Consider the following 27365-nt stretch of genomic DNA (forward strand, 5'->3'; position numbering starts at 1 on the left):
GCTTCTATTAATTATGGAGCTGCCAACCCCATCAAGCAAAATATTTGTTCTTTTGGGGCTGGCACCTCGAACAAGCATAAAAATAGAGGGAAGCAGATATATTGTCGTGTATGCACAGGCCCTTCTTTCGTTAGTTTAGATGAACCATTGATGATCAATTCGGACCAGTGCATGCGATTAAATATGATTTTACCTAAATAGATGGTGCAGAATAAACTACAACAACTAGATTTGCAACCACGGGATGCTGACGATATCTTCAAAGAACATTGCAACAGCAGCTAGGCTTCACAGCAACATATGGTAAGTTAGTGTGTTTTAGTACATGTGAAATGTAATGCGAGTGGGCTTCTTTCTTGGCTTGTGCCCACAACGTGTAATCCTACCGAATTACAAATAGTTCAGTTGTCTGCTTTGCTGTATTGCTTGATTCGAATGCTTATTTGTTGTTACGCTATACCTGAGTTGGCCAATATGTCAGCAGTGCCTATTGTACTATCGTAAAGAAATGCATGCCTATTTCATTTGAGTCCTTAACTTCTCCTCTCAACTTCATCACAAGATTGTCTTCATAGTTTATATGAGGCCACACTGTTAAGTGCTTTCTCATATTATTTCAACTGCTTAGATGCCTTGGCAACTTAAATATAGCGATTGTACACTCCCTTTCAACTAGGGATGTCAACTGGGTCCCGTTTAATCCTGATTAAAGTCCACTAGTGGTATGATAGTTCAAAAGAGTTTTTGTTTTTTGAGGAAAATTAACTAGGAAGGTAGCAAAAACTAACTAGATGGGACTGACGGATGTCATTTATTTGCCACTTACATCCCTAGTTTCATCTTACCATTTTAATTTCTTTTCGGTTGATGCTTCTTCGAACCATTTAAATATATTTTGCCATGCTCGGCAATAATTCGTCCGTCGTTTACCATGTAAGCTTACTGCCTGGATCATACGATAACTATCTCTTACTGATGTCCAGCGGAAACCTTTCAGGATACCGTTCACACTAGGACACATTGTACAACCCCAGAATCTATTTGTGGAAGCAGTGCGCCATCCATGTTACCAGATGGTAGCAGTTCAGAGGCAACACCGCCGGAGAGCAGTCTGAGCATAGATATTATAGTGCTTGAGGCTCTACTAGAGGCAGAAAGAGATGGTGTGGCTGCCATGAATGAGGTAATCTTTATCTTGAGGCTGGAAATTACGGAATTAGCGGCACGCATTATGCAAGCAACCCAAGAATTGGAGGAAGTAAGAATGTTGCATTTGAAGATGGAGGAGGTCCTGCTGTTTCTGCTATCTGAAGCCCAAGGCAATCCCAGTTCTACTTTAGATACCAGTTGAAATTGTCATTAGATTATTGTACTTGCATGTTGTGTCATGTCTCTGAATGGATTATGTTGCAAGACCCCCTATGTTGTCCATGTGTTGTAATGATCCGAATTTTTTAGGCGAGGTAATCCTCAGTACTTGTATGATTGACATAAGGTGAACTGTTTTTCATGTGAGCATATTGTATTGGATGAAATAACTGTTTGACTCACAGTGTATCCAACCTACTGAATTCGAAGATCACGACATTTCTAAATCATAATCACATATAAAGGTCGAATAAATCTTTGTTGTGGTTTTGAAGAAATAAATAACAAAACATATAATTATCTGTGGATATTCGTAATCGAATACAAATTGGATTTGAATTTAGTTTGCCAGGTCCCAGGACAAACGTGAATGCTAATTCTCCCATGTTTTGAACGAAGCGGCTAAACACCCACTATAATTTGTGGGCTGCCCGAAGCAAGTGTTTGCGGATTTACACTGCTGCCGATAGGAGTAGACTAGTAACTTCAATCAGACGTGACACGACGGCCTCTGAGCCCATTCAGACACGGTGGGCGCCAAATGTGGGCGGCAAAACACATTTGATTCAAGATCGTCCAAAAGACATGTGTCTCTTCCTCCATTTCCCCATTCATACACGGTGGGCGGCAAAACACACTCTCCTCGTCTGAAATCAATGTAGGCTAATATTTTAAATAGGGGCAGATGTGTAACTTCCATCAGACGTGACACGACCGCCCTACCTGTCAGCCCCGTTCATACACCGTGGGCGCCAACCATGGGCGGCAAAACACCCTCTCCTCGCCCGAAATAGTTACCGGCAAATATTTGGGAGATGCGAGATTACCGTCCTATCCCCAACTGACGCGATGTCCGAAATTTTAAATGAGGGATAAGTTTGTAACTTTCCCCCATTTTAGAGAAGCGCGTCCCAAAGTTTGAGATCCCCCCTCCCCTCCATTTCCCCATTCATACACCGTCGGCGGCACGACAACCTCTGCACTGTGGCCAGCCTCCTCCGTCCGCCACCCCATCCTCCACCTTGCCGGAGCCGCTACCCCTACCCCGTCGTCCACTGCAAGAGATGGACGTCTCTCATCCATGGCGCTGGACCAAGATCCTTTCATCACCTCCTCTCGCTTCATCGGGGCCGTCGTCCACCTTGTCGTTGCCGCTCCTACGACCGCCTCGTCCACGGCAATAGGATATATCCCCCAACCCGGCCGTCTGCCGTCTAAAATCTTCTTCCCCGCCGCCGACAACCATCGCACCCGTAGCACCCTTAACGTATCAGCATAGGCCTACACGGCGTCACAAGAGAGGTGGTACTCTTCCATATGTGCTTAAGTTATTGATCTCACCCGGAAAATAGATCGTAATTTGTTTACTGTACTTTTCTTGTCCGTACCAAATCGTAGTGGCTAGTTGAAAGCAAACATTGGTTGCGAAGTAGCTTTGTCCGGTTTGCACCTTCAGATCCTCCATGGCACGGGCACTATACTCGTAAAGCTTATGGTTTCCCCCCTTTATATTCACTACCATCATCGTAGGTGCTTCGTGTCGTGCTAGCACTGCTCCTCAAGACCTCAACCCAAAGCTTACGTGTTGAAATATGAATCTGATATGATGCTCATATCACTAAAACAGAGAATGTTTAATTGGTCACCTAATGTTCCTATATTCATTTCGAAAAGCATGTGCGCCACCCACTGGTCCAGCTAGTTCCACTTTCCTGATTTTTCTCTTGATGCTTAGGGTTTTCCCCTTTTATCTACTCTACTATGATCTGCGTAGGTGCTTTCTGTCGTACTAGCATTACTCCACCCTTCAAGATAAACAACACAACACTCACAATTTGAAAGCTTAGTTGTTAAAATATGATTGTGATATGATACTGATATTAGTTAACTGACACATTTAATTGGTTAGCTAAAGGTCCCACTTGAGTTTCCAAATGCATGTCACGACATATAGAGAGACAGCATAATTGCATTTCATTGTCACTTGTTGACAGTACTTTCTTGTCCATACCAAAACTTAGTTGTTATTTCAAAGCAAACATCGGTTGCTAACTACCCTTTGCGCGGTTTGCAGCTTCAGATGTGCCATCCCACTTCCACGGTCAACATTGTACTCATCAAAGCAAACATCGGTTGCTAACTACCCTTTGCGCGGTTTTCCCCATTTTATGATGACCACAATCAGCCTACGTGGTTCGTGTCGTAATAGCATTGCTCCACCCATCGAGCTAAACAAGCTTAGTTGTACAAATTCATATCTGATATTTATGCTAATATTAGTAAAACTGAGAGATGTTTAATTGGTTAGCTAAATGTTCCTACTTTAGTTTCGAAATGCATGTGAGCCAAATATGGAGAGACCGGAAAGAATAGTATTTCTTTGTGCACTGTGGTTCATCATGGGTGGCCAACCGACATTGTATTGAAAGACTTGTAATATCTTCAATCTGCTTGCTCTTCTGCTCTTCTTTAAGATGATACTCTTCTCTTGCGGTCGACTGGTCAGGTCCAGTTGTTCTCCCTTAGTATATTTTGAATCTGTCAGGTCAGGAGGACTTGTTCTTCTTTACTATATATTGAAGCTATCATCTGCGAAGTGTCATCACTTCTGGAGTTCTCATATTTTGAGTAGTAGGCCACATTATATTAATGCACACAACAAATTACAGCGTGCATGTCATCTTTTAAAAGAATTGCAGAGATATCACAAAGGGGTTTACAGGGAGGCAGTATTTGATTAGAATCACTTCTGCATTAGAAAGAAAATCTCACTTGTTTTACGTTTTCATGCATGTCAGATATTGAACATTATCAAAATGAATATGAGAACGGGCGCACGAGAAGAATATTGCGGAACGATCCACTGGCTAACAAACTTGGCATGGTGGAGGATGGCCTATCTTGTTCACCCATCAAGGTGCTTGCTCTAACTTTGCAAAGTTGTATTGGTTGCACATATTTTGCATCTGACCTCTTGCATTACTTCTACTTTGTTACACCATCTGCTTAGTTTAAGCATCATATATGAGTATATGCCATACCTATCCATTTTCTGTACCTATTCCATGTGTCGTCACACTATATTTTTCCAGTCAAATGTTATTCTTTCATAATAGATGTCCAAAATGAAGAGGGTGAGTGCAGATCCTCAAGGAGTACAAACTAGGTATTTGGAAAAGGTAGTGATACCTGTTAGATCCGATAGATCAGCAGCCACAGAAAACACAGGCCCAACTATACCACACTTTACCCCTACTCCAGTGGCCAAACCCCTATTAGAACTGCTGGGAGCCTAGCGTCAGGTACTGTCTATGATATCAATTCAAAATTTGAACTCCTAAATTTCTGCTTGTGCCTTACCTTCTATCTTGTAGGAAAACTAATTTCAGATGAATCTCCTTGCTCAAAGGATCATACGATCTCAAAACAGTAATGGGCTCTGCATTGCTCTTGTCAGTACCTCTCTCCCTTTGGCCTTGTAACGCTGTACTTAATTAATTGCTATTTGATTATGTATCATCAGTCTGCACCTGAGCTTCATTATCCTCTGTTTCTTCCAATATTATTTGATCTATATTTACTCTTTGCAAAATGTAGAATAATGGCAATGCTTATAAAGAATTTTATTTGGGGAATTTATTGAATTATCCTTCCATCAACATGCAGAAGGGCTTTGTCCAGCCCGTGTTAACATGTAATGTAAGTTCATCCTTCTCAAGCCTTCAAACTTTGTTCTAGTATAGATTTGGATAGGCATCATTTCCCCCACTGCTGTTTGCTTTGCTATTTACATCTGATTGGATGTTTGCAACAACTACCAGTTTCAAATTGTAGTTGTAAAAACATGTTCCTTATGCAGAACAGATCCATTTATTTGCTTATATCATTGTGAAACCTTTTACGTGTCGCCTTGTTTCTCTTTCAGACTCGTATCTCTTACGCCAGGCAGAACTTTTGGGAAGATAGTGAGCCAAACCATCTTGAGGACAGCGAGATGACCCCAAGGTCCTGTCTTGATGAAGACAGTGAGTTGAAGCTACTCACCAGCAGGTGTGAGACAACCTTTGTGCAGTCGCTACCTCAATCAGTTCGACTTCTTCACTCTCAACTTAAAGCGGAAAGGCTTGCTTTAGCTCAGCTCCGACTTGAAGTCAAAGATGCAATGAAGATGTCAGAGGACTGCCGTCCGCACCATCATGCCTTAAATCTAGTGTTGATGCATCTATCGTTGACACAACTAAGGTCTACTCAGCTTCTTCAGCTGTTTGGGGGGGCCCGACCTGGCCAGGCCTAGTGCCTTCTGAAGTTCTCTCTGTTTTGTATATTCTTTTGTCGGCGCATTTATTTGCACTGGTGGCGAACTTTGATGCCCTGTGGATGTAATATGTGTGATAGCCGTGATAGCCTAGCGTAAGTTGCTTTCTTATTTATTTCCTTGTTGTCTTGTTTATTTGTTTGCTTGTAATCATTGCAGTTCTTTTTCTGCGGTTTGCTAGTGGCTGCAATAACCTATTTTTTAAAACTAGGCCACAATAACCATGGGCTAATATTTACTGTAGTGACACTGGGCCTCCTACGGGTCGTAGAAACAGTGGGCCTTCTATGGGCCATAGAAACAGTGGGCCTTCTACGGGCCGTAGAAACAATGGGCCTTCTACGGGCCGTCTCATCAATGGGCCTTATACGGGCAGTATGATCGATTGGCCAAACATGGGCCAATAACAGGTCGCATTATGGCTGTAAACGAGCTAGAGTTGGAATCGTCCGTTCATGGGCCGACCATAACGGGCCATCATTAATAGGCTGTATTTGATTATGCTACGAAAATGGCCTAACATATTAACGGACCACAAACGGGCCGACTATAACCACGGGCTGAATTTGGCCCACAAGCAGAAAATGACAGTAATGGGCCGTAAGTAAACAAATGCTGGAAATGAGCCCAAGAATAAATGAGCTCTGAGAAGGCCGAAAGATAACATGGGTTGGAAACAGCCCAACAGAATAACGGGCCGTGAATGCGTATAAAGTGATACACTGTTCATTACGGGCCAGTTTCACCACGGGCCGTTAATGGGTGTAAAGTGATACACTGTCCATTATGAGCCAGTTTCACCACGGGCCGTTAATAGGCCAAGAGTTACATAGGGCCTCATATGGGCCGAAAGATGTCATGGGCCATACATGGGCCAGAAGTGAAAACGGGCTGTAATCATATTGGGTGGCCCAGATGACGCTACTGGGCCTAATTCGGATAGGGCGTAACGGGCCTTGGGTTAGCGGGCTGTAAATGGGCTATATGCGAACAAGCCGTTAACATGCTTTACATGGGCCGGCCCGCCACCTTTTGACCAAGTCAAATGGGCCGGCCTTTTCACAGGAATGGGCCTCTGTTGGGCCGTGCCACGTGTCGACGTATCATAGGCGCCTTCTGTCCAATGAGTGGATGACATCTGTCCCAACGATGAGCCGACACGTGTTTCCTCCAGCCAATGATGATTTTACACGTGGAAAATCCCCATTGGTCGGGGCTGTTAACGGGTTATCGGATCCAAATCTCGACCCGATAGCTTAACGGCGTTCCGTTACGGTGGATGCCACATGCAGGTCACCCTTAACGAAAGCACTTCTGTGACGCGGGATTTATCATCATGGAAGTGGACACTTCCGTGATGATAATTTTGGTAATGTCATGGAACACTTCTACGACAGCACAAGTATGACTATCTTGATTCTGTCATAAAATCGTCATGGATGTACATATCATCACGGAAGTGTATTTTTTGTAGTGGGGGGGGGGGGCGACCCCCACCCTCGTGGACGGCCCGGGACTCTTCTGGCCCAACTCTTTTACTCCCGGGTCTTGTTTTGGTCCATAAAAAATCATCAAAAATTGGCACGTCAATTGGACTCCGTTTGGTGTTCCTTTTCTGCAAAACTCAAAAACTAAGAAAAAATAGAAACTGGCACTGGGCTCTAGGTTAATAGGTTAGTCCAAAAATAATATAAAATAGCATATAAATGCATATAGAACATCCAAGGTCGATAATATAATAGCATGAATACTTCATAAATTATAGATACATTGGAGACGTATCAACATCTCCAAGCTTAATTCTTGCTCGTCCTCGAGTAGGTAAATGATAAAAGAAATAATTTATGAAGTGTGAATGCTAGCAAGTGCATAAGTTTCATCAATGATAGTTCCAATCACTTTTTCTAGCATTATATATCATAATAGTAGCTCATCTTCACAAAACTTTTCATGATCAAGTAACAAGCTATTCACATGTTAAAGTATAAATCATAAACTTTCTTGAAACTAACAAACTATATTCTCAGTCATCAAACAATTGCAATTCATTTTATTTTCAGGAAGGGTCTATGTCAGAGCTTTGATTTAGCAAACTCCACATACTCAACTATCATTTAATCTTTCACAATTGCTAAAACTCACGTGATATTTATGGGTTCAAAGTTTTAATCGGACACAGAGAAAGATAGGGGCTTATAGATTCGCCTCCCAACCTTTTACCTCAATGGTAATGTCAACAATAATAGTTCATGATAACTTACATCCAATTGGATCTTTCCAACACAATGTGCTTGCCAAAGGATAAAATGTCAAAAGGAAAGGTGAAGATCACCATGACTCTTGCATAAGGGTAGAAGATAAAAGTAAAAGATAGGCCCTTCGCAGAGGGAAGCAGAGGTTGTCATGCGCTTTTATGGTTGGATGCACAAAATCTTAATGCAAAAGAACGTCACTTTATATTGCCACTTGTGAGATGGAACTTTATTATGCAGTCCATCGCTTTTATTTCTTTGACATCACAAGATCATATAAAGCTTATTTTCTCCACATTAATAGATCATACATATTTAGAGGGCAATTTTTATTGCATGCACCGATGACAACTTACTTGAAGGATCTTACTCAATCCATAGGTAGGTATGGTGGACTCTCATGGCAAAACTGGTTTAAGGAATGTTTGGAAGCACAAGTAGTATCTCTACTTGGTGCAAATAATTTGGCTATCATGAAGGGGAAAAGCAAGCTCAACATGTTGGATGATCCAAGACAATATACTTTATTTCGGATATAAGAAAACATAACCCATTACGTTGTCTTCCTTTCCCGACATCAACCTTTTAGCATGTCATATTTTAATGAGTTCTCACAATTACAAAAGATGTCCAAGATAGTATATTTATATGTGAAATCTCTCTTCCTTCAATATTCTTTCATGAATTGTTGAAGTGACCAATTCTACGTTTGCTAACTTTCAATAAGTTTACTACCTATACTTATTCCGTGTGAAGTCATTACTCCCCATGGTATAAGCATGTGAAACGTATATAAATTCAGATTTTTGATATTCAATTCATTCAACCATTTTCTCATAGGATATATGTGAAGCACGTGAGTAAATGACAAACTACTCCAAAAAGATATAAGTGAAGGACACTAAGTAGTCAAAAAATTAACTAGCCATGGGAGGATTCTTTTTTTCATTCAAGATTTCCGATCCAATGATTTTATTCAAACAACAAGTAAAATTGAAAATATGCTCCAAGCAAAACACATACCATGTGATGAATAAAAATATAGCTCCGAGTAAGGTATACCGATAATTTTGAAGACGAAAGAGGGGATGCCTTCTGGGGCATCCCCAAGCTTAGGCGCTTGAGTCTTCCTTAAATATTACCTTGGGGTGCCTTGGGCATCTGAAGGAAATATGCCCTAGAGGCAATAATAAAGTTATTATTTATTTCCTTATATCATGATAAATGTTTATTATTCATGCTAGAATTGTATTAACTGGAAACATGATACATGTGTGAATACATAGACAAAGAGAGAGTCACCAGTATGCCTCTACTTGACTAGCTCGTTAATCAAAGATGGTTATGTTTCCTAGCCATAGACAAAGAGTTGTCATTTGATTAACAGGATGACATCATTAGGAGAATGATGTGATTGACTTGACCCATTCCGTTAGCTTAGCACTTGATCGTTTAGTTTGTTGCTATTGCTTTCTTCATGACTTATACATGTTCCTATGACTATGAGATTATGCAACTCCCGTTTACCGGAGGAACACTTTGTGTGCTACCAAACATCACAGTAACTGGGTGATTAAAAAGGTGCTCTACAGGTGTCTCCAAAGGTACTTGTTGGCTCTACATATTTCGAGATTAGGATTTGTCACTCCGATAGTCGGAGAGGTATATCTGGGCCCACTCGGTAATGCACATCACTATAAGCCTTGCAAGCAATGTAACTAATGAGTTAGTTGCGGGATGATGTATTACAGAACAAGTAAAGAGACTTGCCGGTAATGAGATTGAACTAGCTATTGAGATACCCACGATCGAATCTCAGGCAAGTAACATACCGATGACAAAGGGAACAACGTATGTTGTTATGCAGTTTGACCGATAAAGATCTTCGTAGAATATGTAGGAGCCAATATGAGCATCCAGGTTCCGCTATTGGTTATTGGCCGGAGACATGTCTCGATCATGTCTACATAGTTCTCGAACCCGTAGGGTCCGCACGCTTAAAGTTAGATGACGGTTATATTATGAGTTTATATGTTTTGATGTACGGAAGGTAGTTCGGAGTCCCGGATGTGATCATGGACATGACGAGGAGTCTCTAAATGGTTGAGACGTAAAGATCGATATATTGGACGACTATGTTTGGACACCGGAAAGGTTCCGGAATGTTTCGGACATTTATTGGAGTACCGGGGGTTACTGGAACCCCCCGGGAACTAATGGGCCTTTTTGGGCCTTAGTGGAGAGAGAGAGGGGGGCCGGCCAAGGCAAGAGGCGCGCACCCTCCCCTTGAGTCTGAATAGGACAAGGAAAGGGGGGGCGGGCGGTGACCCCCTTGCCTTTCCCCTCTCCCACTCCTTCCTTCCCCCTCCTCCTTGGACTAGCAAAGGGAGGGGCAAACCTACTTGGAGTAGGTTTCCCCCACCTAGGGCGCGCCACCCCCTTGGTCGACCCTCTCCTCCTCCCCCCTTTATATACGGAGGAGGGGGTACCCCATAGACACAACAATTGATCTCTTGATCCTTAGCTGTGTGCGGTGCCCCCCTCCACCATAATCCACCTCGATCATATCATAGCAGTGCTTAGGCGAAGCCCTGCATCGGTAGAACATCATCATAATCACCACGCCGTCGTGCTGACGAAACTCTCCCTCAACACTCGGCTGGATCGGAGTTCGAGGGACGTCATCGAGTTGAACATGTACAAAACTCGGAGGTGCCGTGCGTTCGGTAATTGATCGGTGGGATCATGAAGATGTACGACTACATCAACCGCATTGTGCTAACGCTTCCACTTTCGGTCTACGAGGGTACGTGGACACACTCTCCCCTCCCATTGCTATGCATCACCATGATCTAAATTCCTACGTTCCCCAATAGTGGCATCCGAGCCTGGTTTTATGCGTAGATGTCATATGCACGAGTAGAACACAAGTGAGTTGTGGGCGATACAAGTCATACTGCTTACCAGCATGTCATACTTTGGTTCGGCGGTATTGTTGGACGAAGCGGCCCGGACTGACATTATGCATACGCTTAAGCGAGACTAGTTCTACCGATATGCTTTGCACACAGGTGGCTGGCGGGCGTCAGTTTCTCCAACTTTAGTTTAACCAAGTGTGGCTATGCCTGGTCCTTGAGAAGGTTAAAACAACACTAACTTGACCAACTATCGTTGTGGTTTTGATGCGTAGGTAAGAACGGTTCTTGCTCAGCCCGTAGCAGCCACGTAAAACTTTGCAACAACAAAGTAGAGGACATCTAACTTATTTTTGTAGGGCATGTTGTGATGTGATATGGTCAACGCATGATGCTATATTTTATTGTATGAGATGATCATGTTTTGTAACCAAGTTATCGGCAACTTGCAGGAGCCATGTGGTTGTCGCTTTATTGTATGCAATGCTATCGCCCTGTAATGCTTTACTTTATCAATAAGCGGTAGCGATAGTCGTAGAAGCATAAGTTGGCGAGATGACAACGATGCTACGATGGAGATCAAGGTGTCGCACCGGTGGTGATGTTGATCATGACGGTGCTTCGGAGATGGAGATCACAAGCACAAGATGATGATGGCCATATCATATCACTTATATTGATTGCATGTGATGTTTATCTTTTATGCATCTTATCTTTCTTTGATTGACGATAGCATTATAAGATGATATCTCACTAAATTATCAAGATATAAGTGTTCTCCCTAAGTATGCACCATTGCGAAAGTTCTTCGTGCTAAGACACCACGTGATGATCGGGTGTGATAGGCTCTATGTTCAAATACAATGGGTGCAAAATAGTTGCACACGCGGAATACTCAGGTTAAACTTGACGAGCCTAGCATATAACAGATATGGCCTCGAAAAACTGAGACCGAAAGGTCGAGCATGAATCATATAGTAGATATGATCAACATAGTGATGTTCACCATTGAAACTACTCCATCTCACGTGAAGATCGGACATAGTTTAGTTGATTTGGATCACGTGATCACTTAGAGGATTAGAGGGATGTCTATCTAAGTGGGAGTTATTAAGTAATATGATTAATTGAACTTAAATTTATCATGAACTTAGTACCTGATAGTTTCTTGCTTGTCTATGTTGATTTTAGATAGATGGCTCGTGTTGTTGTTCCATTGAATTTTAATGCGTTCCTTGAGAAAGCAAAGTTGAAAGATGATGGTAGCAATTACACGGACTGGGTCCAGAACTTGAGGATTATCCTTATTGCTGCACAGAAGAATTACGTCCTGGAAGCACCGCTGGGTGCCAGGCCTGCTGCTGACAACATTAAGAACGTTTGGCAGAGTAAAGATGATGACTACTCGATAGTTCAGTGTGCCATGCTTTACGGCTTAGAACCGGGACTTCAACGGCGTTTTGAACGTCATGGAGCATATGAGATGTTCCAGGAATTGAAGTTAATATTTCAATCAAATGCCCGGATTGAGAGATATGAAGTCTCCAATAAGTGCTATAGCTGCAAGATGGAGGAGAATAGTTCTGTCAGTGAACATATACTCAAAATGTCTGGGTATCATAATCACTTGACTCGACTGGGAGTTAATCTTCCTGTTGATAGTGTCATTGACAGAGTTCTTCAATCACTGCCACCAAGCTACAAAAGCTTCGTGATGAACTATAATATGCAAGGGATGAATAAGACAATTCCTGATCTCTTCACGATGCTAAAGGCTGCGGAGGTAGAAATCAAGAAGGAGCATCAAGTGTTGATGGTCAATAAGACCACCAGTTTCAAGAAAAAGGGCAAAGCGAAGAAGAAGGGGAACTTCAACAAGAACGGCAAACAGGTTGCTGCTCAAGAGAAGAAACCCAAGTCTGGACCTAAGCCTGAGACTGAGTGCTTCTACTGCAAGCAGACTAGTCAGTGGAAGCAGAACTGCCCCAAGTATTTGGCGGATAATAAGGATGGCAAGGTGAACAAAGGTATATGTGATATACATGTTATTGATGTGTAGCTTACTAATGCTCGCAGTAGCACCTGGGTATTTGATACTGGTTCTGTTGCTAACATTTGCAACTCGAAACAAGGGCTACGGATTAAGTGAAGATTAGCTAAGGACGAGGTGACGATGCACGTGGGAAATGGTTCCAAAGTCGATGTGATCGCGGTTGGCACGCTACCTCTACATCTACCTTCGGGATTAGTTTTAGACCTGAATAATTGTTATTTGGTGCCAGCGTTCACCATGAACATTATATCTGGATCTTGTTTGATGTGAGACGATTATTCATTTAAATCAGAGAATAATGGTTGTTCTATTTATATGAGTAATATCTTTTATGGTCATGCACCCTTGAAGAGTGGTCTATTTTTGTTGAATCTCGATAGTAGTGATACACATATTCATAATATTGAAGCCAAAAGATGCAGAGTTGATAATGATAGTGCAACTTATTTGTGGCACTGCCGTTTAGGTCATATCGGTATAAAGCACAAGAAGAAACTCCATACTGATGGAATTTTGGATCCACTTGATTATGAATCACTTGGTACTTGTGAACCGTGCCTCATGGGCAAGATGACTAAAACGCCGTTCTTCGGAACTATAGAGTGAGCAAAAGATTTGTTGGAAATCATACATACAGATGTGTGTGTGGTCCGATGAATATTGAGGCTCACGGCGGGTATCATTATTTTCTCACCTTCACAGATGATTTAAGCAAATATGGGTATATCTACTTAATGAAACATAAGTCTGAAACATTTGAAAAGTTTAAAGAATTTCAGAGTGAAGTTGAAAATCATCGTAACAAGAAAATAAAGTTTCTACGATCTGATCGTGGAGGAGAATATTTGAGTTACGAGTTCGGTCTTCATTTGAAACAATGCGGAATAGTTTCGCAACTCACGCCACACGGAACACCACAGCGTAATGGTGTGTCTGAACGTCATAATCGTACTTTACTAGATATGGTGCGATCTATGATGTCTCTTACTAATTTATCGCTATTGTTTTGGGGTTATGCTCTAGAGACTGCTACATTCACGTTAAATAGGGCACCATCTAAATCCGTTGAGACGACGCCTTATGAACTATGGTTTGGCAAGAAACCAAAGTTGTCATTTCTTAAAGTTTGGGGCTGCGATGCTTATGTGAAAAAGCTTCAACCTAATAAGCTCGAACCCAAATCAGAGAAATGTGTCTTCATAGGATACCCAAAAGAGATTGTTGGGTACACCTTCTATCACAGATCCGAAGGCAAGACTTTTGTTGCTAAATTTGAAATCTTTCTAGAGAAGGAGTTTCTCTCGAAAGAAGTGAGTGGGAGGAAAGTAGAACTTGATGAGGTAACTGTACCTGCTCCCTTATTGGAAAGTAGTTCATCACAGAAACCGGTTCTTGTGACACCTACACCAATTAGTGAGGAAGTTAATGATGATGATCATGAAACTTCAGATCAAGTTGTTACTGAACCTCGTAGGTCAACCAGAGTAAGATCTGCACCAGAGTGGTACGGTAATCCTGTTCTGGAGGTTATGTTACTAGACCATGATGAACCTATGAACTATGAAGAAGCGATGGTAAGCCCAGATTCCGAAAAATGGCTTGAGGCCATGAACTCCGAGATGGGATCCATGTATGAGAACAAAGTGTGGACTTTGGTTGACTTACCCGATGATCGACAAGCCATTGAAAATAAATGGATCTTCAAGAAGAAGACTGACGCTGACGGTAATGTTACTGTCTATAAAGCTCGACTTGTTGCAAAAGGTTTCCGACAAGTTCAAGGGATTGACTGTGATGAGACTTTCTCACCCGTAGCAATGCTTAAGTCTGTCCGAATCATGTTAGCAATTGTTGCATTTTATGATTATGAAATTTGGCAAATGGATGTCAAAACTGCATTCCTGAATGGATTTGTGGAAGAAGAGTTGTATATGATGCAACCGGATGGTTTTGATGATCCAAAGGGAGCTAACAAAGTGTGCAAGCTCCAGTGATCCATTTATGGACTGGTGCAAGCCTCTCGGAGTTGGAATAAACGTTTTGATAGTGTGATCAAAGCTTATGGTTTTATACAGACTTTTGAAGAAGCCTGTATTTACAAGAAAGTGAGTGGGAGCTCTGTAGCATTTCTGATATTGTATGTGGATGACATATTGTTGATTGGAAATGATATAGAATTTCTGGATAGCATAAAAGGATATCTGTATAAGAGTTTTTCAATGAAAGATCTCGGAGAAGCTGCTTATATATTGGGCATCAAGAACTATAGAGATAGATCGAGACGCTTAATTGGACTTTCACAAAGAACATACCTTGACAAAGTTTTGAAGAAGTTCAAAATGGATCAAGCAAAGAAAGGGTTCTTGCATGTGTTACAAGGTGTGAAGATGAGTAAGACTCAATGCCGGACGACTGTAGAAGATAGAGAGAAAATGAAAAATGTTCCCTATGCTTCAGCCATAGGCTCTATCATGTATGCAATGATGTGTACCAGACCTGATGTGTGCCTTGCTATTAGTTTAGCAGGGAGGTACCAAAGTAATCCAGGAGTGGATCACTGGACAGCGGTCAAGAACATCCTGAAGTACCTGAAAAGGACGAAGGATATGTTTCTCATTTATGGAGGTGACAAAGAAGTCGTCGTAAATGGTTACGTCGATGCAAGCTTTGACCCTGATCCGGACGATTCTAAATCGCAAACTGGATACGTGTTTTTATTAAACGGTGGGGCTGTCAGTTGGTGCAATTCTAAACAAAGCATCGTAGCAGGATCTACATGTGAAGCGGAGTACATAGCTGCTTCGGAAGCAGAAAATGAAGGAGTACGGATGAAGGAGTTCATATCCGATCTAGGTGTCATACCTAGTGCATCGGGTCCAATGAAAATCTTTTGTGACAATACTGGTGCAATTGCTTTGGCAAAGGAATCCAGATTTCACAAGAGAACCAAGCAAATCAAGAGACGCTTCAACTCCATCCGGGATCAAGTCCAGGTGGGAGACATAGAGATTTGCAAGATACATACGGATCTGAATGTTGCAGACCCGTTGACTAAGCCTCTTCCACGAGCAAAACATGATCATCACCAAGGCTCCATGGGTGTTAGAATCATTACTGTGTAATCTAAATTATTGACTCTAGTGCAATTGGGAGACTGAAGGAAATATGCCCTAGAGGCAATAATAAAGTTATTATTTATTTCCTTATATCATGATAAATGTTTATTATTCATCCTAGAATTGTATAAACCGGAAACATGATACATGTGTGAATACATAGACAAACAGAGAGTCACTAGTATGCCTCTACTTGACTAGCTCGTTAATCAAAGATGGTTATGTTTCCTAGCCAAAGACAAAGAGTTGTCATTTTATTAATGGGATCATATCATTAGGAGAATGATGTGATTGACTTGACCCATTCGGTTAGCTTAGCACTTGATCGTTTAGTTTGTTGCTATTGCTTTCTTCATGACTTATACATGTTCCTATGACTATGAGATTATGCATCTCCCGTTTACCGGAGGAACACTTTGTGTGCTACCAAACGTCACAACGTAACTGGGTGATTATAAAGGTGGTCTACAGGTGTCTCCAAAGGTACTTGTTGGGTCGGCGTATTTCAAGATTAGGATTTGTCACTCTGATAGTCAGAGAGGTATCTCCGGGCCCACTCGGTACTATAAGCCTTGAAAGCAATGCAACTAATGAGTTAGTTGTGGGATGATGTATTATGGAACGAGTAAAGAGACTTGCCGGTAACGATATTTAACTAGGTATTGAGATACCGACGATCGAATCTCAGGCAAGTAACATACCGATGACAAAGGGAACAACGTATGTTGTTATGCGGTTTGACCGATAAAGATGTTCGTAGAATATGTAGGAGCCAATATGAGCATCCAGGTTCCCCTATTGGTTATTGACCGGAGACGTGTCTCGATCATGTCTACATAGTTCTCGAACCCGTAGGGTCGGCACGCTTAAAGTTAGATGACGGTTATATTATGAGTTTATATGTTTTGATGTACTGAAGGTAGTTCGGAGTCCCGGATGTGCTCACGGACAAGACGAGGAGTCCCGAAATGGTCGAGACATACATATTGATATATTGGACGACTATGTTTGGACACCGGAAAGGTTCCGGAAGGTTTCAGACATTTATCGGAGTACCGGGGGTTACCGGAACCCCCCGAGAACTAATAGGCCTTGTTGCGCCTTAGTGGAGAGAGAGAGAGAGAGGGGCCGGCCAGGGCAAGAGGCGCCCCCCTCTCCTTGAGTCCAAATAGGACAAGGAAAGGGGGGCAGTGCCCCCTTTGCCTTTCCCCTCTCCCACTCCTTCATTACCCCTCCTTCTTGGACTTGGAAAGGGAGGGGCAAACCTACTTGGATTAGGCTTCCCCCTCCTAGGGCGCGCCACCCCCTTGGCCGGCCCTCTCCTCCTCCCCCCTTTATATACGGAGGAGGGGGGCACCCCATAGACACAACAATTGATCTCTTGATCTCTTAGCCGTGTGCGGTTCCCCCCCTCCACCATAATCCACCTCGATCATATCGTAGCAGTGCTTAGGAGAAGCCCTGCGTCGGTAGAACATCATCATCGTCACCACGCCGCCGTGCTGACGAAACTCTCCCTCAACACTCGGCTGGATCAGAGGTCGAGGGACGTCATCGAGTTGAACGTGTGCAGAACTCGGAGGTGCCGTGCATTCGGTAATTGATCGGTCGGATCGTGAAGACGTACGACTACATCAACCGCGTTGTGCTAACTCTTTCGCTTTCGGTCTACGAGGGTACGTGGACATACTCTCCCCTCTCGCTGCCATGTATCACCATGATCTTGCGTGTGCGTAGGAATTTTTTTGAAATTACTACGTTCCCCAACAGTGGCATCCGAGCCTGGTTTTATCCATAGATGTCATATGTACGAGTAGAACACAAGTGATTTGTGGGCGATACAAGTCATACTGCTTACCAACATGTCATACTTTGGTTTGGCGGTATTGTTGGATGAAGCGGCCCGGACCGACATTATGCGTATCCTTACGCGAGACTGGTTCTACCGACGTGCTTTGCACACAGGTGGTTGGCGGGTGTCAGTATCTCCAACTTTAGTTGAACCAAGTGTGGCTACGCCCGGTCCTTTAGAAGGTTAAAACAACACTAATTTAGTTTGCCAGGTCCCAGGGCAAACGTGAATGCTAATTCTCTCAAGTTTTGAATGAAGTGGCTAAACACCCACTATAATTTGTGGGCTGCCCGAAGCAAGTCTTTGCGAGATGGAAATTACTGTCTACCATTGACACTTGACATCCTTATCGAGCGGATTTAATTTGCTCTCGATAGGAGTAAACTAGTAACTTCAATCAGATGTGTCACGACGGCTTCTGAGCCCATTCAGACACGGTGGGCACCAAACGTGGGCGGCAAAACACATTTGATTCAAGATCGTCTGAAAGACATGTGTCTCTTCCTCCATTTCCCCATTCATACACGGTGGGCGGCAAAACACACTCTCCTCATCTGAAATCAATGTAGGCTAATATTTTAAATAGGGGCAGATATGTAACTTCCATCAGACGTGACACAACCGCCCTACCTGTCAGCCCCGTTCATACACCGTGGGCACCAACCATGGGCGGCAAAACACCCTCTCCTCGCCCGAAATAGTTACCGGCAAATATTTGGGAGATGCGAGATTATCGTCCTATCCCCAACCAATGCGATGTCCGAAAGTTTAAACGGGGGATAAGTTTGTAACTTTCCCCCATTTCAGAGAAGCGCGTCCCAAAGTTTGAGATCCCCCCTCCCCTCCATTTCCCCATTCATACACTGTCGGTGGCACGACAACCTCCGCACTGTGGCCAGCCTCCTCCGTCCGCCACCCCATCCTCCACCTTGCCGGAGCCGCTACCCCTACCCCGTCGTCCACTGCAAGAGATGGACGTCTCTCATCCACGGTGCTAGACCAGGATCCTTTCATCGCCTCCTCTCGCTTCATTGGCGCCGTCGTCCACCTTGTCGTTGCCGCTCCTACGACCGCCTCATCCACGGCAACATGATATATCCCCCAACCCAGCCGTCTGCCGTCTAAAGTCTTCTTCCCTGCCGCCGACAACCATCGCACCCGCAGCACCCTCAACGTATCAGCATAGGCCTACACGGCGTCGCAAGAGAGGTGGTACTCTTCCATATGTGCTTAAGTTATTGATCTCACCCGGAAAATAGATCGTAATTTGTTTACTGTACTTTTTTGTCCATACCAAATCGTAGTGGCTAGTTGAAAGCAAACATTAGTTGCAAAGTAGCTTTGTCCGGTTTGCACCTTCAGATCCGCCATGGCACGGGCACTATACTCGTAAAGATTATGGTTTCCCCCCTTAATATTCACTACCATCATAGTAGGTGCTTCGTGTCGTGCTAGCACCGCTCGTCAAGCCCTCAACCCAAAGCTTACGTGTTGAAATACGAATCTGATATGATGCTCATATCACTAAAACAAAAAACATTTAATTGGTCACCTAATGTTCCTATATTCGTTTCGAAAAGCATGTGCGCCACCCACTGGTCCAGCTAGTTCCACTTTCCTGATTTTTCTCTTGATGCTTAGGGTTTTCCCCTTTTATCTACTCTACTAGGATCTGCGTAGGTGCTTTCTGTCATACTAGCATTACTCCACCCTTCAAGCTAAACAACACAACACTCACAATTCGAAAGCTTAGTTGTTGAAATATGATTGTGATATGATACTGATATTAGTTAACCGGCACATTTAATTGGTTAGCTAAAGGTCCCACTTGAGTTTCCAAATGCATGTAGAGACAACATAATTGCATTTCATTGTCACTTGTTGACAGTACTTTCTTGTCCATACCAAAACTTAGTTGTTATTTCAAAGCAAACATCGGTTGCTAACTACCCTTTGCGCGGTTTGCAGCTTCAGATGTGCCATCCCACTTCCACGGTCAACATTGTACTAGTCATGCTTCTGTTTTCCCCCATTTTATGATGACCACAATCAGCCTACGTGGTTCATGTCGTAATAGCATTGCTCCACCCATTGAGCTAAACAAGCTTAGTTTTACAAATTCATATCTGATATTATTGCTGATATTAGTAAAACTGAGAGATGTTTAATTGGTTAGTTAAATGTTCATACTTTAGTTTCGAAATGCATGTGAGCCAAATATGGAGAGACCGGAAAGAATAGTATTTCTCTGTGCACTCTGGATCATCATGGGTCGCCAACCGACATTGTATTGAAAGACTTGTAATATCTTCAATCTGCTTGCTCTTCTGCTCTTCTTTAAGATGATACTCTTCTCTTGCGGTCGACTGGTCAGGTCGAGTTGTTCTCCCTTAGTATATTTTGAATCTGTCAGGCCAGGTCGACTTGTTCTTCTTTACTATATGGTGAAGCTATCATCTGCAAAGTGTCATCACTTCTGGAGTTCTCATATTTTGAGTAGTAGGCCACATTATATTAATGCACACAACAAATTACAGCGTGCATGTCATCTTTTAAAAGAATTGCAGAGATAGCACAAAGGGGTTTACAGGGAGGCAGTATTGGATTAGAATCACTTCTGCATTACAAAGAAAATCTCACTTTTTTTATGTTTTCATGCATGTCAGATATTGAAGATTATCAAAATGAATATAAGAACGGGCGCACGAGAGGAATATTGCGGAACGATCCACTGGCTAACAAACTTGGCATGGTGGAGGATGGCCTATCTTATTCACCCATCAAGGTGCTTGCTCTAACTTTGTAAAGTTGTATTGGTTGCACATATTTTGCATCTGACCTCTTGCATTACTTCTACTTTGTTACACCATCTGCTTAGTTTAAGCATCATATATGAGTATATGCCATACCTATCCATTTTCTGTACCTATTCCATGTGTCGTCACACTATGTTTTTCTAGTCAAATGTTGTTCTTTCATAATAGATGTCCAAAATGAAGAGGGTGAGTGCAGATCATCAAGGAGTACAAACTAGGTATTTGGAAAAGGTAGTGATACCTGTTAGATCCGATAGATCAGCAGCCACAGAAAACACAGGCCCAACTATACCACACTTTACCCCTACTCCAGTGGCCAAACCCCTATTAGAACTGTTGGGAGCCCAGCGTCAGGTACTGTCTATGATATCAATTCAAAATTTAAACTCCTAAATTTCTGCTTGTGCCTTACCTTCTCTCTTGTATGAAAACTAATTTCAGATGAATCTCCTTGCTCAAAGGATCATACGATCTCAAAACTGTAATGGGCTCTGCATTGCTCTTGTCAGTACTTCTCTCCCTTTGGCCTTGTAATGCTGTACTTCATTAATTGCTATTTGATTATGTATCATCAGTTTGCACCTGAGCTTCATTATCCTCTGTTTATTCCAATACTATTTGATCTATATTTACTCTTTTCAAAATTTAGAACAATGGCAATGCTTATAAAGAATTTTCTTTGGGGAATTGATTGAATTATCCTTCCATCAACATGCAGAAGGGCTTTGTCCAGCCCGTGTTAACATGTAATGTAAGTTCATCCTTCTCAAGCCTTAAAACTTTGTTCTAGTATAGATTTGGATAGGCATCATTTCCTCCATTGCTGTTTGCTTTGCTATTTACATCTGATTGGATGTTTGCAACGACTACCAGTTTCAAATTGTAGTTGTAAAAACATGTTCCTTATGCAGAACAAATCCATTTATTTGCTTATATCATTGTGAAACCTGTTATGTGTCTCCTTGTTTCTCTTTCAGACTCGTATCTCTTACGCCAGGCAGAACTATACGGAAGATAGTGAGCCAAACCATCTTGAGGACAGCGAGATGACCCCAAGGTCCTGTCTTGATGAAGACAGTGAGTTGAAGCTACTCACCAGCAGGTGTGAGACAACCTCTGTGCAGTCGCTACCTCAATCAGTTCGACTTCTTCAGTCTCAACTTAAAGCGGAAAGGCTTGCTTTAGCTCAGCTCCGACTTGAAGTCAAATATGCAATGAAGGTGTCAGAGTACTACCGTGCGCACCATCATGCCTTAAATCTAGTGTTGATGCATCTATCGTTGACGCAACTAAGGTCTACTCAGCTTCTTCAGCTGTTTGGGGGGGCCCGACCTGGCCAGGCCTAGTGCCTTCTGAAGTTCTCTCAATTTTGTATATTCTTTTGTCGGTGCATCTATTTGCACTGGTGGCGAACTTTGATGCCCAGTGGATGTAATATGTGTGATAGCCATGATAGCCTAGCGTAAGTTGCTTTCTTATTTATTTCCTTGTTGTCTTGTTTATTTGTTTGCTTGTAGTCATTGCAGTTCTTTTTCCGCGGTTTGCTAGTGGCTGCAATAACCTATTTTTTAAAACTAGGCCACAATAACCATGGGATAATATTTACTGTAGTGACACTGGGCCTCCTACGGGCCATTGAAATAGTGGGCCTTCTACGGGTCGTAGAAACAGTGGGCCTTCTACGGGCCGTAGAAACAATGGGCCTTCTACGGGCCGTATCATCAATGGGCCTTATACGGGCAGTATGATCGATCGGCCAAACATGGGCCAATAACAGGCCGCATTATGGCCGTAAACGGGCTAGAGTTGGAATCGTCCGTTCATGGGCCGACCATAACGGGCCATCGTTAATAGGCTGTATTTGATGATGCTACGAAAACGGCCTAACGTATTAACGGACCACAAACGGGCCGACTGTAACCACAGGCTGAATTTGGCCCACAAGCAGAAAATGATAGTAACGGGCCGTAAGTAAACGAATGCTGGAAATGAGCCCAAGAATAAATGGGCTCTGAGAAGGCCGAAAGATAACATGGGTTGGAAATGGCCCAATGGAATAATGGGCCGTTAATACGTAGAAAGTGATACACTGTTCATTACGGGTCAGTTTCACCATGGGCCGTTAATGGGTGTAAAGTGATACACTGTTCATCATGAGCCAGTTTCACCACGGGCCGTTAATAGGCCAAGAGTTACATAGGGCCTCATATGGGCCGAAAGACGTCATGGGCCATACATGGGCCAGAAGTGAAAACGGGCTGTAATCATATTGGGTGGCGCAGATGACGCTACTGGGCCTAATTCGGATAGGGCGTAATGGGCCTTGGGTTAGCGGGTTGTAAATGGGCTATATGTGAACATGCCGTTTACATGCTTTACATGGGCCGGCCCGCCACCTTTTGACCAAGTCAAACATGCCGGCCTTTTCACAGGAATGGGCCTCTGTTGGGCCGTGCCACGTGTCGACGTATCATAGGCGCCTTTTGTCCAATGAGTGGATGACATCTGTCCCAACGATGAGCCGACACGTGTTTCCTCCAGCCAATGATGATTTTACACGTGGAAAATCCCCATTAGTCGGGGCTGTTAACGGGTTATCGGATCCAAAACTCGACCTGATAGCTTAACAGCGTTCCGTTACGGTGGATGCCACATGCCGGTCACCCTTGATGAAAGCACTTCTGTGACGCGGGATTTATCGTCATGGAAGTGGACACTTCCGTGATGATAATTTTGGTAATGTAATGGAACACTTCTACGACAGCACAAGTATGACTATCTTGATTCTGTCATAAAATCGTCATGGATGTACATGCATGACAGAAAATGCGACCTACTATGACAAACACATATCATCACGGAAGTGTATTTTTTTGTAGTGAGGGGGGGCGGCCCCCACCCTCGTGGACGGCCCGGGACTCTTCTGGCACAACTCTTTTACTCCGGGGTCTTCTTTTGGTCCATAAAAAATCATCAAAAATTGGCACGTTAATTGGACTCCGTTTGGTGTTCCTTTTCTGCAAAACTCAAAAACTAGGAAAAAATAGAAACTGGCACTTGGCTCTAGGTTAATAGGTTAGTCCCAAAAATCATATAAAATAGCATATAAATGCATATAAAACATCCAAGGTCGATAATATAATAGCATGAATACTTCATAAATTATAGATACGTTGGAGACGTATCAGCATCCCCAAGCTTAATTCTTGCTCGTCCTCGAGTAGGTAAATGATAAAAGAAATAATTTATGAAGTGTGAATGCTAGAAAGTGCATAAGTTTCATCAATGATAGTTCCAATCACTTTTTCTAGCATTATATATCATAATAGTAGCTCATCTTCACAAAACTTTTCATGATCAAGTAACAAGCTATTCACATGTTAAAGTATAGATCATAAACTTTCTTGAAACTAACAAACTATATTCTAAGTCATCAAACAATTGCAATTCATTTTATTTTCAGGAAGGGTCTATGTCAGAGCTTTCATTTAGCAAACTCCACATACTCAACTATCATTTAATCTTTCACAATTGCTAAAACTCACGTGATATCTATGGGTTCAAAGTTTTAATCGGACACAAAGAAAGGTAGGGGCTTATAGATTCGCCTCCCAACCTTTTACCTCAAGGGTAATGTCAACAATAATAGTTCATGATAACTTACATCCAATTGGATATATATATATCAGGATCTTTCCAACACAAGTGCTTGCCAAAGGATAAAATGTAAAAAGGAAAGGTGAAGATCACCATGACTCTTGCATAAGGGTAGAAGATAAAAGTAAAAGATAGGCCCTTCGTAGAGGGAAGCAGAGGTTGTCATGCGCTTTTATGGTTGGATGCACAAAATCTTAATGCAAAAGAACGTCACTTTATATTGCCACTTGTGAGATGGAACTTTATTATGCAGTCCGTCGCTTTTATTTCTTCCACATCACAAGATCGTATAACGATTATTTTCTCCACAGTAATAGATCATACATATTTAGAGGGCAATTTTTATTGCATGCACCGATGACAACTTACTTGAAGGATCTTACTCAATCCATAGGTAGGTGTCGGGGATATACCCCACGGCATAAACCGGCCGGAAGTATAACCCGGACGGACTAGGCGTTTCATGGGTAAACCGCCAGAGGATTGGCGGTTTACGTGATTGGCGGTTTACATGTCTGGCGGTTCACGTGTTTGGTGGTTCACTAGTATGACGATTCACGAGCCTGGAGACTCATTGGTGACCCGGCGCGTGTTCCAGATGGATGACAAGGCCCAAGGCCCAGCAGGCCGGTTTATGTTAATGGTGGGCCGGTTTAAGAAGAAAGGCATGAGGCACATTTATCTTACAAGGAGTTAAGACCTGGACTTGTATCCGGTTTGTATTAGAGATAGACTAGTCCTAATCCTAATAGGACTCTACATGTAACCCGCCCCTCCAACATATATAAGGAGGGGCAGGGCTCCCCAAAAGGGACAAGATTCACAAGATGGACAAGTTCCACAAGTTGGACAAGTTAGGTTTAGACAATAGCTCTCGAGATAGAGCACTCTTGTAACCGTGGTCATCATCATCAATATCAATGAAGCAGGATGTAGGCTTTTATCTCCATCGTGAGGGACCGAACCTGGGTAAAACATCGCGTCTCTCGTCCCGCTCAACCCCTCTCAAGCTACCACATAGATGCGTTGGCCTCGCGACTAAGTCCTGACACTAAGGACATCTGCCGTGATAGTTCCATGACAGTTGGCGCCCACCGTGGGGCCTGCGCACAGTGGTGTTGAGTTCTTAGAGGGCGCTATCTCAGGGATCAAGAAGCTCCGTCTGGCTCAATGAAAAAGTTCCGATCGGTTTGTCGGAGAGTTCCAGCCGGCTCGCCGAAAAAGTTCCGTCAGGCTCATCGAAATGTTCCGCCGGTTTGTCGGAAATTTCTGGCCGGATCATTGAAAAGTTCCGACCATCTCGACGAAAGGTTCTGTCTGAATCATCAAAAAGTTCCGATCGCCTCGATGAAAAGTTCAGTCCGAATCGCCGAAGGGTTCCAGCCGCATCGCCAAAAGGTTCTGTCCGAGTCGTCAAAGAGTTCCGACTTCAGCTACAGAAATGTTCCGAATTATCAAATACTTCCGGATTAGCAAAAAGTTCCGGCCGGATTATCAAGAGGTTCCAGCTCAAAAGATTCCGGATTATCAAAAATTCTGGTTGGATTATCAAGAGGTTCCGGTTCAAAGGTTCTAGATTATCAAAAGTTTCGGCCGGGTTATACAGAGGTTCCAGCTCAAAAGGTTCCGGATTATCAAAAATTCCGGTTGGATTATCAAGAGGTTCCGGTTCAAAAGTTCCGAATTATCAAAAGTTTCGGTCGGATTATCAAGAAACTCCAGTTCCAGAAATTCCGGTTCAAAAAATTCCGACCAGGTTATGTGGAGACCTCAGGCATTACAAGACACAGAACCAATCAACTCTTTTGTTAAAATAAAAGCAGCACTATGCATTATCCGGCGCCAGCATCCGGCAAAAAATACCAGGTGCTATCGTTTCTATGTATTTTATCAGTACATGTTAATTCATCCGACAACAATTACTCTGGCCTATAATATTTTTACGCAGGGCAACTATTAAAAGAAAAAGGGGTGGTGTTATACCACAGATGCATGTTCGGCTGTATCGCACGGCTTCACGGACAGGGTGTCGCGGTCCGGTTTACGTCAATGTACCGGCTGACTCGCCCGTCTGCACCACCTTACAACACCACGGACGACTCGCCCGTCCGCCATGGCCACCGGTTCATGCGTCCATGCCGGCTTACAACGTGGAGGACAACTTGCTCGGCCGCACCGGCCTACAATGCCGGGCCGACTCATCTGTGTGCTCCTACGGTTAACTCGGCCGTGATTAATTTTAGCATCATTGTGGTGATCATCAACTCGATGGCGGATAGTTTCCGGCCTAGCACATCAGGTGATATCCATCTAAAATATATTTTATTAGCACATATTATTTTTGTCAAAGAACAGTTTACCTTTTCCTTGGTCTGCAATATTGTTTATGCAGGACAATTGTTCATTGCAAAAGCTATGGCTATGTCATGGATGTATAAACTCGCGCAACCATTATGAATGCGCTAGTATCTTACCATGCCATCAAGCTCGGTGAATATATGTGCAAACTGCCATTCTGCAGACCGGTTTACATCAATATGACGTGGCTAAGTCGCCCGTCCACGCCGGTTTACAATGCCGCGGCCGACTCATCTATCTGTGCCGCCTTTGAAAGCCGCGGTCGTCTTTGCTGTCCGTCTCTCACGGCCGAGTCTACATCAACATACCGGGCCGCACCTGTCTGCATGAGCTGTTTATTGGGTATGAGCAAGTCACAGCTTGGGTAGCCCAGTTTTCTTTCAAATTGGAGACAAATTATCATCAACCGCCGTTTGCACTGGATGGTTCAATGGGCAGGCGCACAAGTCACCGCCACTACAGTTTTGATTAACTTCAAATCGCCAGTTGGAAGGAACCATTGGCCGAGTTGCTGACACGTCTCATATGGGATCATTTACAACCTGCCGCAGTCACCTCAACCTTCTATGGATTCACATCGTGCTATCAACGCCAATGATATACAAGTTATGCTGGTTTATATCACGGTCAAATATGGAGAGTCTCAAGCCAACTCCTCGAGTC

Source organism: Triticum dicoccoides, chromosome 3A, assembly GCF_002162155.2.
Source record: "Triticum dicoccoides isolate Atlit2015 ecotype Zavitan chromosome 3A, WEW_v2.0, whole genome shotgun sequence".
Taxonomy (NCBI): domain Eukaryota; kingdom Viridiplantae; phylum Streptophyta; class Magnoliopsida; order Poales; family Poaceae; genus Triticum; species Triticum dicoccoides.